Source organism: Elephas maximus, chromosome 13 (assembly GCF_024166365.1).
Source record: "Elephas maximus indicus isolate mEleMax1 chromosome 13, mEleMax1 primary haplotype, whole genome shotgun sequence".
Lineage (NCBI taxonomy): Eukaryota > Metazoa > Chordata > Mammalia > Proboscidea > Elephantidae > Elephas > Elephas maximus.
Window position 1 is genome coordinate 100947434 of NC_064831.1, and position 16578 is coordinate 100964011.

The 16578-nt window shown below is 38.9% G+C and overlaps 1 long non-coding RNA gene across 1 annotated transcript in view; it reads left to right on the top strand.

Annotated features, from left to right (window-relative positions):
• Window positions 1–425: 425 nt before the first annotated feature.
• Window positions 426–16578, top strand: part of LOC126057203 (uncharacterized) — a 31397-nt gene continuing 15244 nt past the window's right edge. Inside the window, exon 1 of the long non-coding RNA XR_007512450.1 lies at window positions 426–627. This is a non-coding gene — a long non-coding RNA (uncharacterized LOC126057203). The remainder of the gene's footprint in view (window positions 628–16578) is intronic.

The following is a 16578-nucleotide window of genomic DNA, read 5'->3' on the forward strand; positions in this document are numbered from 1 at the left end:
TGCTGGATCCTATGGTAAGCCTATGTTTAACTTTGTAAGAACTGGCAGACTGTCTTCCAAAGTGGTTGTGTAATTTTTCATTTATACCAGTAATGAATGAGAGTTCTTGTTGCTCCACATTCTAACCAGCATTTGTGTCATCAATGTTATCGATTTTAGCCATTTTAATAAATATGGGGAGTCCCAGGGAAGTGCATGCTCCACTGCTAAGCAAAAGGCTGGTATTTCAAGTCCACCTCAGAAGAAAGTCCTGGCAATTTAGTTTGGAAAAATCAGCCAATGAAAACCCTATCGAGGAGGCAGAGCCAACATGTTGCCTAGACAGATGGACCATGCTGTCCCTCTGCAGCAAAAACCTGAAAAATTAAGTAAAACAGATACATACTTAAATTCTGGAACTCTAAGTATCAAATGAAAGGATAAGGGACCAGATCGAACATCGGATGGTAGAAGAAATTGAACAAAAACAGAGTTTTTTTTTTTTTTTTTAAGGAAAGATACGGAGTGAAGGTCACCTGTCAACTAACTGGGCACAGCTTCATCACCTTGGAGTACAGCCAGAAACAACCTCGGACAGAGTATGGGAAGGCAACTCCACGGAGATCCCAACAGGAAACAGTGCAGCCGGTACTCCAGAAAAACATGTTTTCCCACCCCTCACCCTTCTGCCCTGTTCACCACCCCTGGACCTTCCTGATGGGCCATGCCGTGTCACTCGGCTAGAGAGCTACTGGCCTGCCATCACCCTGGTTCTGCCCCACCCCCACTCACTGGCTTCTGAATTTTTTCCCCCTTGCTTCACTTTCTCTCTCCTACCTAGCCCCATAAGCCACCCCATCCTTCCAGATGGGCAGTGCTGTGCAATTCAACCCTGTTACCTTGGGTCTGCCCCACCCCCATCCTCCATATCCTGCCATGCCATTTTTTCCCCTATCTTCCTTTTCTTTTCTCCTTATCCCCTAGAGTCTTTCACCACCCCCGCCCTTTCCCAACGGGCCATGCTGCACTGTTCAACTAGGGAGCTACCAGCCTACCATCACCCCTGCTCCACCCTGCTCCCACGTGCTAGCTCCTACCACATCATTTTTTTTTCTTTTTTTACCTTCCTTTTCTTTCACCCTCCAACCTAGCCCTGTACCACACCTACACCCCTTCCTGCCAGGTCATAACACATTGCCACAGGTAGAGAGCTACCATCCTGCCACCAGCCTGGATCCCCCTTGCCTCCACCTACTGCACCAATTTTTTTTCTTTTTCCCTTTCCTCCTTTTCCTTCTCCTGCCCCCTTAGCCCCATATCTCACCTCTACCCCTTTCCTCCAGGCCAGGACTTGCTGCCTTGGCTAGAGAGCCACCAGCCTACCACCACCAGGGTCTGCTCTGCCCCCAGCTACTGGCTCAAGCTATGCCTTTCTCTCTCTCTCTCTTTTTCCCTGTTCTTGTATTTCTCCCTCCACCTAGCCCTGTACACCACATTTTCCCCTTCACTCCAGGTCTTGCTGCACTGCCATGGGTAGAGGGCTATTGGCCCACCACAGCCCTGGGTCCCCCACACCCCCAGTGGCCAGCTCCCACCATGTCATTTGTTTTGTTTTTTGGTTCCCCTTTATTCCTTTTCTTTCTCCCTCCCACCTAGCCCTGTATGCCACCTCTACCCTCTCCCACTAGGCCATATCACACCTCCACAGTTAGAGAGCCATGGGCCCGCTGCCAGCCTGGGTTCACCCTCTCCCCCTGCCCGCTAGCTCTGACTACACTCTTCTTTTTTGTTTTCCTCTTCCTTTTCTTCCTCCCTCCTGCCACGCCCCATACACCACCTCAACTTCTTCTCACTGGGCCACATCGCACCACTGCAGCTAGAGAGCCACCAGCTTGCTGTGACCATGGGCCTGCCCTGCCCCCCCATGCCAGACCTCACCATGCCTTTTGTTTTATTCCCCTGCCCCGACCTAGCCATGTATGATACCTCACCCACCAGGTCTGTGCCACCCCTACCCACCAAGTCTGTACCATTTTTTCTCCTCTTTCTCTCTTTTCTTTGTCCCTCTTACCTAGCACTGTATGCCACTCCACCTTCTTGCCAGCCCTCACGGTGCTGTTAAAGTATCCTAAGCTCAGGCCTGCTGCCACACCACACTCGCATTGCCCCTTGCCTCCCACCACTGGACCAGCTGGTGGATGGAGCGATGTGAGCCTGCACCACTTCCCATCCAACACCCCTGCCTCTCTGGCAAGGGGCTGTGAATGCTCCCACAATACAGGACCAACATGAGGAGGCACACAGCACCCACCCAGTCCACCCTCAGACACCTTGCCAGTGTACAGCAAAGTGAGCTCACCCTGCCTGCTGCTTCTCTGCCTGGCCAGACAAGGTGGTGAGAGCTATTGTGCCCACAGAGGAGCAAGAAGCAAAGCCCAACAAGCCCACCCACACTGACATATCAAAACAAAACAAAAAAGCAGGGTTAAGCAAATGAACACACAATCAATAAATACAGAAAATAGTACCTTAATGTCTCAGAAAAGGCAGATAAAATGGAAATATAAAAAAACAGGACAATACGGCTCTAGCAAGTAACCAAAATAAAGAGACAGATGACCTTCCAGTAGAAGAAAAGGCAGTGGGACGACAAGACATGGAATTCAAAAGACTAATATTTAGGGGTCTCCAAGAGATTAAGGAAGACATCAAAGAAAACACATAAAAAAACAAGAGAAAAAATAGACAAAATCATGAAAAACTCAGACAAAAACAATGAAAAAAAAAATAGCCAAAGTCAAGAAAAACACAAAGTAATAGAAGAATTCAGGAAAATAACTCAAGAAAATAAGTCAAAATAAACAAAAATCATACAAAAATAGCAATGAGAAATCCAGAAGAAAAACAACAAAATTTCAGAAATGGACAACTCAATAGAAGGTTTTAGGAGCAAATTTGAAACAATGGAAGACATAATCAGAGAGATTGAAGACAAAACCTTGGATGCCATTATCTTTGGGGAAACTGAAATACCATATGATCCAGCAATCCCACTCGTAGGAATATATCCTAGAGAAATAAGAGCTGTCACATGAATAGACATATGTACACCCATGTTCATTGCAGCATTATTCACAATAGTAAAAAGATGGAGACAACCTAAGTGCCTGTCAGGAGATGAATGGATAAACAAATTATGGTACATACAAACAATGGAATACTACATAATCATAAAGAATAATGATGAATCCACAAAACATCTCACAACATAGAGGACATTACGCTGAGTGAAATAAGTCAATCACAATAGGACAAATTGTATGAGACCACTATTATAAAAAGTCAAGCAAGGGTTTACACACAGGAAAAAAAAAATATTTGATGGTTACGAGGGAGGGGAAGGGAAATCACTAACTACATAGTAGACAAGTGTTAACTTTGGTGAAAGGAAAGACAACACACAATATAGGGGAAGTCAGTACAACTCGACCCCGGCAAGGTCATGGAAGCTTCCTAGACACATCCAAACACCTTGAAGGGCTGAGTTACTGGGGCTGAGGCCTGGGGGCCGTGGTCTCATGGGACACCTAGGCCCATTGGCATAACATAGCTCATAAAGAAAATGTTCTACATCCTACTTTGGTGAGCCACATCTGGGATCTTGAAAACTTCCTAGTGGTCATCTAAGACACATCTATTGGTTCCATCGTGTTCAGAGCAAAGGACAATGAAGAAAACCAAAGACACAAGGAAAATATTAGTCCGAAGGATCAATGGACCACATGAACCACAGCCTCCACCATCCTGAACCCAGAATAGATGGTGGCCAGCTACCACCAACAACTGCTCTGACAGGGATCACAACAAAGGGTTCCAGACAAAGCGGGAGAAAAATGTAGAGCAAAATTCAAATTCACAAAAAAGGCCAAACTTACTGGTCTGAGAGATACTTGGGGATGCCTGAGACTATGGTCCCTGGACACCCTGCTAACTCAAAGCAGTAGCCACTCCCAAAGTTCACCTTTCAGCCAAACATTAGACTGCCCTATAAAACAAACAATAACACAAGTAAGGAACGTGACTCTTAGTTCAATCAAGTATACGAGACCTAATGGGCAACACCTGCCCAAAAGCAAAGATGAGAAGGCAGAAAGGGACAGGAAACCTGGATGAATGGACATGGGGAACCCAGGAAGTCAAGAGAAAGGGTGAGAGTGCTGACAAATTGCAGGGATTGCAAACAATGTCACAGAACAATATGTGTACAAATTTTTTAACTGAGTAACAAATTTGTGCTGTAAACGTTAACCTAGAACACAATAAAAACAAAGAAAAAGAGAACCCTATGGAGCACAGTTCTACTCCGACATACATGGGGGTAATCATAAGTCAGCATTGACTTGATGGCAACTGGTGTGTAGTGATATCTCATTGTCGTTTTAATTTGCAATTCTTTAATGACATATGATGTTGAGCATGTTTTAGTATGCCTGTTTGCCATCTGTATATCTCCTTTAGTGAGGTCTGTTCAGATATTTTGCCCATTTTGTAAATGGGTTATTATTATTATGGAGTTTTAAAAGACTTTTGTATATTTTGGATATAAGTCCTTTATCAGAGATGTGTTTTGCAAATATTCTCTCACAGACTGTGACTTTACCTTTCATTCTCTTAGCAGTGCCACAGTCTCTCAACCCTTATGGAGAAGTTTTCAATTATAATTAAATTCAATTTATTAATATTTTCTTTTATGAATCATACTTTTGATATTGTATTTAAAAATCCATCACTAAACCCAGGGTCACTTAGATCTTCTCCTATATTAAATTCTAGAAGTTGTATAACTTTGCATCTTATATTCAGGTGGATGATCCATTTTCAGCTTTTTTGTATGAAAGATGTAAACTTTGTGGCTAGAATCACTTCCTTGCACTTGGATGTTCAGTTATTCTAGCACCATTTGTTGAAAAGATGATACTTTCTCCATTGAACTGCCTTTGCTTATTTGTCAGACTTCAGTTGATTATTTGTGTATGTCAATTTTTGGACTTTCTATTCTGTTCCACTGATCTATTTGTCTGTTATTTGTCCGATAACATACTCTCTTGTCATTGTAGCTTTATAGGAAGTCTTGAACTAGTGTCAGTCTTCCAATTTTGTTCTTCAGTATTGTTCCAACTATTCCAGGTCTTTTACCTTTTCATATAAACTTTAGTGTTGGTTTGTCGATGAGGTACATGTTTTTAATTTCAAGTTCCATTTTCTCATTGCTGGTATATAGGAAAGCAATTGACTTTTGAATATTAACCTTGTATCCTGCAACTTGCTATAATTACTTATTAGTGCTGGGAGTTTTTTGTTTTTGTTGTTGATTCTTTGGGATTCTCTATATAGACAATCATATCATCTACAAAGACAGTTTTATTCCTTCCTTTCCAACTCATATGCCTTTCATTTCCTTTTCATGTCTAATTCCATTAGCTAGGATTTCTGGTATGCTGTTGAGTAGGAGTGGTGAGAGGGGACATCATTGTCTTTTTCCAGATCTTAGGGGGAAAGCATCTAATTTCTCATCATTAAGTATGATGTTAGTTGTAGGTATTTCGTAGATGTTATCAAGTTGAGAAAGTTCTCTATTCTTAGTTTGCTGAGAGTTTTTATCATAAATGAATGTTGGGTTTTGCCAAATGTGCCGTGTTTTTTTTTTTTTCTGCACATATTATTATGATCATATGATTTTCTTCTTTACCCCACTGGTATGATGAATTACATTAATTGGCTTGAAAATGTTGACCCAACCTTGCATACCTGCGATAAATCCCACTTGATCATAATGTACAATTCATTTTATATATTGTGTATTTAATTTGCTGTTCTGTTGGAAATTTTTGCATCTATCTCAACAGGATATTAGTCTGTAATTTTCCTTCCTAGTAATATCTTTGTCTTCTTAATAATATATTAGGGTAATTTTGGCTTCACACAGTGAGATAGTGTTCCTTCGTTTCATAAATTTTGAGAGTGTTTGAAAAGATTGATGTTAATTTGTAGTTAAATATTTGGTAGAGTTCAGCAGTGAAACCATCTGGGCCTGGCCCATTCTGTTTTGGAAGGCTATTAAATGTTGATTCAAGTACTTTAAATATAGAGGCATATGTAAATTATCCATTTCACCTTGTGTAAATTTTTGTAGATTGTGTATTTCAAGGAATTTGTCCATTTAAGTTCTGAAATTTGTGGACATAGAGTTGTTCATAGTATTCTTTTAATATTCTTTTAATGTCCATGGGATCAGTTATGATAGCCACTTCTTCATTTCTAATATTAGCGGTTTGTGTCTTTACTCTTGTTTTCTAGGTTAGCCTGGCTGCATTTTATCAAGCTTATTTTTCTTTTCAAAAAATCAGCTTTTGGTTTGATTGATTTTCTCTAATAATTTCGTGTTTGCAGTTTTACTGGTTTTTTCTCTAATTTTAATTATTTTTTCCTTTTTTCTGCTTCCTTTGAACTTAATTTGTCCTTCTTTTTTGAGTTTCTTAAGTGGAAGCTTGGATTACTGGTTTTCGATATTTCTTATCATCTAGTATATGCATTCAATGCTATAAATTTCCTTCTAAGCACTACTTTCACTGCTTCCTACAAATTTTGATTCGTTGTATTTTCATTAGCTGAAAAAAATGTTTTTAATTTCTCTTTGGACTTCCTCTTTTATCCATGTGTTATTTAGAAGTGTGCAGTGTGAACTCCAAGTATTTGTGTGTGTGGGGGGGGGGTCTGGCTATTTTGTTACTGATTTCTAGTTTAATTTCCCTGTGGTCTGAGAGGATGATTTGTATGATTTATATTCTTTTAAATTTGTTAAGGTGTGTTTTATGGCCCAGGATCTTGGTAGATCTTCCATGTGAGCTTGAGGAGAGTGTGTAATCTGTTGTTGTTGGATGAAGTATTCTATAAATGTCAGTTACATACAGCTGATTGATTATACTGTTTAGTTCAATATCCTAACTGATTTTCTGCTGCTAGATCTGTCAGTTACTGATGGAGTAGGGTTGTAGTCTTTAATTATAATAGTGGATTTGTCTATTTTTCTTTGAGGTTCTATAAGTTTTTACCTCATATATTTTGATGCTGTGTTGTTAGGGGGATACACATTTGTTACGTTCTTTTGGAAGATTGACACCTTTATCATTATACAATGACCACTGAGGGAGCCAGTTGGTGACAGTGGTGCAGACATGGGGAGGCCATGTGCAGTGACTCTTCGACCCAGCTGTGCAGCATGACCCCTCCAGAAGGGGCAGGAGTGGTGCACTGGGCTGGGTGGATGGGAGAAAGGAAAGGAAGGAAAGGAGAGAGAGAGAAGAAACAGGAAAAAAAAAAAAAAAGAAAAGAAAAAATCAACAAACCAAAAAATCACAGCCCATCAAGAAGGGAAGGAGATGACACCTGGGGATAGCTGGACAAGAGAAAGGAAGGGAAGGGAGACAAAGAGAAGCAACAACAACAACAAAAAAAAAATCAAAAAAAATGAACAAACAAAAATACAAACCAAAACAAACAAACAAAAAATGGTGTTGAAGAGGCCACTGGTGGGGGTGGAAGCTGCATAAAGGGAAAAAGGGTGGGGGGTGGGAAAGTGTGTATCCCTGGTTACTGGGTGCTCTGTTGCCTGTCGGGAGCTCCATGAAGTGCCTTCCTGTACTCTCTGTCCACAGTCCTTGGTGGCTGAGGCCCAAGATGGAAAATTCAGGCAGTGGTGAGCTGATATCTCTCTGGCCAAGTGACTGTGGTCCATTGGAAAGTGGTAGAGGCCTCGTACAGGGAAGGCAGGGGCTTCGTACAGGGAAGAAGGGTGGGGGTGGGAAAGCAAATATCCCTGGTTACTGGGTGCTCTGTCTCCTGTTAGAAGCTCCATGAAGTTGCCTTCCCATACTCCCTATCTGCTTTCTTTGGTGGCTGTAGTCCAAGAGGGCAAATCTGGCCATGTTAGCTGAGAGGGGGCCTCCACTCCGTAGCTCTCCTCACTCTCTGTTCTCTGCCAGTTTCTTATTCCATTTGGTTCTTGATCGAGTTCTTTATTTGTTGCTTAAGGTTCCAGAATTGACATTTGTATCTGTTTTACTAAGTTTTTCATGTCTTTGCTGCAGAGGGATGACTTGGTGCTTCTATCTATAGCGCAATGTTGGCTCTGTCTCTATTGCTTGATTTTAAGAAGATTTGGGGGATATTTTCAGTTTAATGTTAAAAATTATCTCAGAGCAATAGCATTGAGGGTTCATCCCTCCTATATGGCTCCAGAAATTCTGAATTCTGTAAGAATTTGAAATTATCTTCTGTATTTTTTCTCTTTTGGTAAGAATTCTTCTATAAAATCTTTGACAAAAATGTTCCATAATGGTAGCCAGGCATCATCCATTTTTTCTGGGTCTCTTTGGCAAAGGAGGCAGTTGTTCACGGAAGTACCGGACATGCCTTTGATTTCTTCCTCTGATTCCTCATTCTCCTTTCTATGCTGTTGATCTAGGTAAATAGAGACCAATTGTTGTACCTTGGATGGCCACTTGCAAGCTTTTAAGACCCCAGGCACTAAACAACATTCTAGGAGCTAGAACAGAGACACTAACCACATTAGGCCAATTAATAGGGATATCCCTTGGAACCATGACCCTAAACCTTCAAACCAAGTAACCAAATCCCATAAGGTGTTTGGTTGTGCATAAACAGCCTCAGCAGCTGCTCTTTTGGTTGTTGTTGTTGTAAATATACCTATTACACAATTTTTGCCAATTCAACTTTTTACAGGTTTACCACTTATTGACAGCAATTATATTAATCAGCTGTGCAACTCTATGCTTAATCAATACAATTTTTCCATCACTGTAAACTGAAACTCAGGCTCCATAAGCAATAATCCCTCTGTTCCCCTCCCTCCCACCCCTAGTATCCATTAATAAACTTTGGTCTCTATACATTTGTCTATACTTGTATTTTTATATAAGTAAGGTCACACAATATTTATCCTTCTGTGATTGACTCATTTCACTCAGCATAATGTCTTCAATTTATGCCTATTCCCAAGAAAGGTGATCCAACTGAATGTGGAAATTATAGAACGATATCATTAATATCACACGCAAGCAAAATTTTGCTGAAGATCATTCAAAAGCGGCTGCAGCAGTATACCAACAGGGAACTGCCAGAAATTCAGGCTGGTTTCAGAAAAGGACATGGAACCAGGGATATCATTGCTGGTGTCAGATGGATCCTGGCTGAAAGCAGAGAATACCAGAAGGATGTTGACCTGTGCTTTATTGACTATGCAAAGGCATTTGACTGTGTAGATCATAACAAACTATGGATAACACCACAAAGAATGGGAAATCCGGAACGCTTAATTGTGCTCATGAGGAACCTTTACATGGATCAAGAGGCAGTTGTTTGGACAGAACAAGGGGATACTGATTGGTTTAAAGTTAGGAAAGGTGTGCATCAGGGTTGTATTCTTTCACCATATCTATTTAATCTGTATGCTGAACAAATAATATGAGAAGCTGGACTATATGAAGAAGAACGGGGCATCACGATTGCAGGATGACTCATAATCAACCTGCGTTATGCAGATGACTCAACCTTGCTTGCTGAAAGTGAAGAGGACTTAAAGCACTTACTGATGAAGATCAAAGACCACAGTCTTCAGTATGGATTGCACCTCAACATAGAGAAAACAAAAATCCTCACAAGTGGACCAAGGAGCAACATCATGATAAACGGAGAAAAGATTGAAGTCAAGGATTTCATTTTACTTGGATCCACAATCAACAGCCATGGAAGCAGCAGTCAAGAAATCAAAAGACACATTGCATGGGGTAAATCTGCTGCAAAGGACCTCTTCAAAGTGTTGAAGAGCAAAGATGCATCTGACCCAAGCCACGGTATTTTCAATCGCATCATATGCATGTGAAAGCTGGACAATGAATAAGGAAGACCGAAGAAGAGTTGATGCTTTTGAATTGTGCTGTTGGCAAAGAATATTGACTATACCATGGACTGCCAAAAGAACGAACAAATCTGTCTTGGAAGAAGTGTGAACAGAATGCTCCTTAGTGACAAGGATGGCAAGACTGTGTCTTACATAGTTTGGACGTGTTGTCAGGAGGGATCAGTCCCTGGAGAAGGACATCATGCTTGGCAGAGTACGGGTCAGCGGAAAAGAGGAAGACCCTCAACAAGGTGGATTGACACAGTGGCTGCAACAATGAGCTCAAGCATAACAACGATTGTAAGGATGGCACAGGACCGGGCAGTGTTTCGTTCTGTTGTGCATAGGGTTGCTATGAGTCAGAACCGACTCGATGGCACCTAACAACAACAACAACAACAACAATGTCTTCAAGCTCCATCCATGTTGTAGCGAGTATCAAGACTTCATTTCTCTTTCTGGCTCAGTAGTATTCCATTGTATTTTTAAACTTTTTCAAAAAAATAGAATAGGAAGGAGCACTTCCTAACTTAATCTATGAGACCAGCATTGCCCTGATACCAAAGCCAGGCAAAGAAAGCACAAGAAAAAACAAAGCTACAGACAAATATCCCTTATGAATACAGATGCAAACATCCTCAAAAAAATACTAACAAAATGTGTCCAACAACATATTAAAACATTTTATACCATGACCAAGTGGGATTTGTCGCAGGAAAGCAAGTGTTTAATATAAGACAATCAATCAGTGTAATGCACCACATTAACAGGATGAAGGAAAAGAGCCACATGATCATCTCAACTGGACATGGAAAAGGCATTTGACAAAAGGCCCTTTCAGGATAAAACACTCCAGAAACTGCCAATGGAAGTTGCCAATATCTTCAATATGACAAAAGGCATTTATAAAAAAAAAAAAACACTGCTCACGTCACACTCAATAGTAAAAGACAGAAAGCTTTTCCCCTAATGTCAGGAATGAGACCCACTTTTACCACTGCTATTCAATATTGTACTGGAAGCACTTGCCACAGCAATTAGGCAAGGAAAAGAAATAAAATGTATCCAAATTGGAAAGAAAGAAGTAAAACTATACTAGCAGATGACATGACCCTATATATAGAAAATCCAAAAAAAATCCACAAGAATACCACTAGAGCTAATAAATGAATTTAGCAAAGTCACAGTGGACAAAAATGAGCACATAAAAATGAGTTGTGTTTCGGTAATCTGGAAACAAGCTATCTGAAAAGGAAACTAAGAAAACAATATATTAGCAATAGCATCTAAGAGGATAAAATACCTAGGAATAAATTCAACCAAGCAGGAGAGTGATTTGTACACTTAAAATTGTGAACCATTGCTGAAAGAAATTAAAGATCTAAATAAATGGCAAGACATTCTCGGTCCATGTCTTGGAAGACTTAATATTGTTAAGATGTCAATAGTCCCTAAAGTAATCTGTAACCCTGTTGCCATTGAGCCGATTCTGACTCATGGTGACCCTATAAGACAGAGCAGAACTACCCCTGTAAGATTCAATGAAGTTCCTACCGAGATTCAAACAGCCTTTTTTTGTGTGTGTGGAAATGGAAAAGCCAATCCTAAAATTCATGTGGAATTGCAAGGGGATCAAAACAGCCAAAGCGATCTTGAACAGGAAGAACAAAGTAGGAGTAGTCACACTTCCCGGTTTTTGTTTCTCACAGTACACAATTTTGGGTTCTTGAATAAGGCATTCAGTAGAACTTCCACCATCCTTACTGGCCCAGGAAACTGATTTAATTAAAAACCATAATGAGTTTCTCGAAGAACTCCTATTTATTTAACTAAGTAGCAAATGGACCCTCCTACTCACTTTGTGTCAGTATTAGCACAGGCACTGATTAATTTAAATTATGGTCCCCTGGAGACACACACTTCCTACACCTTTGCCACACAGGCCCCTCAATTATTAGCCATGTTAGCCAAAATGAAGGGTATCTCTAAAGTTTATGTTTTTTAAAGACCACCTCACCAGCAAGCCACGCCAGGAATGTAGCGTGCCATCCCCATGGCCAGTACTGAGCTAGGGAAGAGGGGATGGTAGGTGGGTAAGTTAAAACAACACAATGCTCTCTTACTAAAATTAATCAGATTCTTTGTTCATTAAGCATTCCTCTGTTTTGAGTTTTTTATTAGATTCCAAAGTTCTGAAAATGTTGATTCTGGGAGTTTAATTGTTGCTTTGGGGGAGGGATAGTGTTTTAGAATTCCCTACGTGGTCATTTTTGGTGATTTCATTTTGTATTCACGTTTAAATGTATTCGAGCTGCCGAACTTTTGGTTAGCAGCCATAGCTTTTAACCACTACACCACCAGAGTTTCCATTAAATGTATTAGTACTTGTTTTATGGTGCAAAACATGGCCTAGCTAGGTAAATGTTCCATGTACACTTGAAAAGAATATGTATCCCGCTGTTTTGGGTGAAGTGTTCTATGTCATTTAAGTCAAGGTAGTTGATAGTGTTGTTCATGTCTTCTATAAACTTTCTGATTCACTGTATATTTTTTATATCAGTGACTGGAAGAGGGGTATTAAAGTGTCTGTCTTTAATTGTGGATTTGTCTGTTTCTCCTGACAGTCCTATCAGTGTTTGCTTCACCCAGATTTTAACAGCATCGTTAGAATATAGTTCACATACAGTACAATTTACCTATTTAAAGTGTACAGTCTTACTAAGTATATTCACAAGTATTTACAACAGTCACCACGATCAATTTTAGAATATTTTCATCACATCAAAAAGAAATCCAGTGCACATTAGCTATTAAGTCCTCAAGGAACTAGGAAACCACTGATCTACGTTGTTCTCTATATGTTTTCCTGTTCTGGACATTTCATATGAATCAGTCTCTTTTCTTTGAATAATGTTTTCAAGGTTCATCAATGCTGTAGCATATATCAATACTTTATCTCTTTTATCCATCATCAGTTTATCCATCCATCAGTTAGTGCACAGTTGGGTTGTTTCCGTCTTTTAGTTATTATGAATAATACTGCTGTGAACATTCATATACAGGTTTTTTGTGGGTATATTCTTATTGCTCTTGGGTACATACCTAGGAGTGGAGTTGTTGGGTCTTGGGTAACTCTGTGTTTAATTATTTGAGGAAGGCCAGGCTATATTCCAAAGCAGTTACATTTGACATTCCCACCAGTAGTGTACGAGAGTTCTGATTAATCCTAGCCAGCACTTACTATCTGAGTTTTGATTCCAGTCATCCTAGTGGGGTGAAGTGGTATCTCACGTAGCTTTGATTAGCGTTTCCCTAATGACTATTGATACTGAATGTATTTTCATGTGCTTATTGACTATTTGTATATCTTCTTTGGAGAAATGTCTATTCACATTCTTTGCCCACCTTTTAACTGGGCTGTTTGTCTTTTCGTTATTGAGTTGTAAGGCTTCTTTACACATTCCAAATACAGTTATCTTATCAGATATATAATTTCAAATATTTTCTTCCATTCTGTGAGTTGTCTTTTTACTTTCTTGATGATGTTTTTTGAAGTGCAAAGTTTTTAATTTTGATGAAGTCCAACTTATCTAATTTTTCTTTGGTTGCTCCTGCTTTTCGTGTCAGATATAAGAATATTTTGCCAAATTAGTGACTATGAAAATTTATGTTTTCTTCTAAAAGTTTTGCATTTTTAGCTCTTACATTTAAATCTTTGATCCATTTTGACTTAATTTTTGTATGTGATATGAAGGAAAGATCCAACTTCATTTTTTGCATGTGGCTACCTAGTTGTTCCAGCACCATTTGTTGAAGAGACTCTTCTTTCACTCATTGAGTTGCCTAGCGCTCTTGTCAAAAATCAGTTGCTCATAGATGTGTAGGTTTATTTCTGGACTTTGAATTCTATTTCCTTGAGCTATATTTCTATCCTTGTGCTAGTGCCACATTGTTTTACTTACTGTTGCTTTATAGTGAGTTTTGAAATTGGAAAGTGTGAGTCCTCTAATTTCACTTATCTTTTGGTTATTCTAGATCTCTTGCAATTCCATAATAATGTGAGAATCAGATTGTCAATTTCTATCTACAAGAAACTCAGCTGGAATTGTGATAGATTGTGCTGAATCTGTAGATGAGTTTGGACAATCTTGCCATCCTAACGATGCTAAGTTTTCTGATTCATGGACATGGAATGTTTATTCAATGTTTACATTATTTTTTAAGAAGCCTGGGTGGTACAATTGTTAAGTGCTTGACTGCTAACCAAAAGGTTGGCAGTTCAAACCAACCAGCCACCCTGAGGGAGAAAAGACGTGGTAGCCTGCTTCTGTAAAGATTATATAGCCTAAAACCCTATGAGGCAGTTCTACTCTGTTCTATAGGGTGGCTATGAATTGGAATCAACTTGATGGCATACAACAAGAGATCTTTAATTTCCTCCATCGATGATTTGTAGTTTTCAGGGTAAAAGTTGTGCACTTCTTTTGTTAAATTCATTCCTAAATGTTTTATGTTTTTTTTTTTATGTTGTTTTAAATGAGAATGTTTTCTTAATTTTATTTTTGGACTATTCATGTCAAGTGTATAGAAATACAATTGATTTTTGTGCATTGATCTTATATCCTGCAACTTTGCTGAACTTGATTATTGATTCTAGTAGGGTCTTTTTTTTGTTGTTTTTTTTAATGGTTTCATGAAAATTTTCTACATACAAGGTCATGTCATCTGTGAATAGAGATAGTTTTACTCCTTCTTTTGCAACCTGGATGCCTTCATTTCTTTCTCTTAACTGTTTACTCTGGATATAACCTCCAATACAACACTGAATAAGAGAGATGAGAGCAGACACACGTATCTTGTTCCTGATCTTAGGAAGTAAGCAACCAGTCTTTCAACATTAAGTACAGAGTTAACTGTGGGTTTTTCATAGATGCTGTTAACAAATTGACAAAATTTCCTTCTACTCCTAGTTTATTTATTTAAGTTTTTTTTTTTTTAATATTATCATGAAAGGGTGTTGAATTTTGTCCTTTTTTTTTCTGAATCTAGTGAAATGATCATGTGATTTTTATTTTTCATTCTATTGGTATGATGTGTTACATTAATTGATTTTTGGCTGTTAAACCAACCTTGTATTCATGGGATAAATTCCGCTTGGTCATGGTGTATAATTCTTTTTATATATAGCTGAATTCAGTTTTAACTATGATGATTTTTGCTGCCATGTTCACAAGAGATATTGGTCTGTAGTGTTCTTTCTTGTGATGACTTTGTCTAGTTTTGGTATGGGTAATTTTGGTTACATAAAATGAGTTAGGAAATGTTTCATACTCTTCTACTTTCTGGAAGAGTTTGTTAGGGATCGGTCTTAATTATTCTTCAAATGTTTGGTAGAATTCACCTGTGAAAATGTCTGGGCCTGTCCACTTTCTGGATCTTCTTTTTTTTTTTTTTTTTTTTTTACTAGTTCAATCTGTTCACTTGTGATAGACCTATTCAGATTTTCTTTTACTAGTTCAATCTGTTCACTTGTGATAGACCTATTCAGATTTTCTTTTACTAGTTCAATCTGTTCACTTGTGATAGACCTATTCAGATTTTCTATTTACTCATGAGCCAGATTTGGTAGGGTCTTTCGAGGATTTGTCCATTCCATCTGTTATCTAATTTGTTGGCATAGCATTCCTTTGTCTTTATTTTTTTTTCTGTAAGATCGGTTGTAATATCTCCTCTTTCATTCCTGATACTATTAATTTGACTCCTCTTTTTACCTTGGTCAGACCAAAAGGTTTATCAATTTTGTTGGCCTTTTTAAAAAAACAAATTTTGGTTTTACAAACCTGGGTAGCACAAGCAATTTGCAATTGGCTGCTAACCTAAAGATTGGCAGTTCTAACCCACACAGCAGCTGTAAGGAAGAAAGACTTGGTAAACTGCTGCCATAAGGATTACAGCCAAGAAAACCCTATTGGAGCAAGTCTACTCTGCAACATTTGGGTCGCCATGAGTAGGGGCCAATTCAATAGCAGCTAGCAACGAAAAGAGATTGTTTTCCAGGAGGGTAACACAAACAGCTAAGTGCTCAACTACAAACTGAAAGGTTGGCAGTTTGAACTCATCCAGAGGTACCACTGGAAGAAAGTCCTGGTGATCTGCTTCCAGAAAGTTACAGACTTGAAAGCCCTATCAAGTGCAGTTCTACTCTGCAAAACACGGGGTTGCCCTGAGTTGGAATCAACTGGTGTTTTAAATATTGTTTTCTATTCCCTATTTTATCAATATCTGCTCTAATCTTTATTTTTACTTCCTCCTATTTGCTTTAGGCTTAATTTGCTCTTCTTTTTTCCAGACTCTTAAAGTGAAAGTTTACATTATTACCATGAGAACTTTCTTTTTCCTTAATATTGACATTTACATCTATGAATTTCCCTTTAAGGACTGTGTTAGCTGCCTTTTTGTGTCATTTTCATTCATCTCACAGTATTTTCTGACATCTCTTTTGATTTCTCCTTTCACCTATTGGTTATTTCAGAATTTTTTTTTAAATTTCCATATTTTTGTGAGTTTTTCAATTATTTTCCTGCTATTGATTTCTAGTTTTATTCCATTTTTGTGGGAAA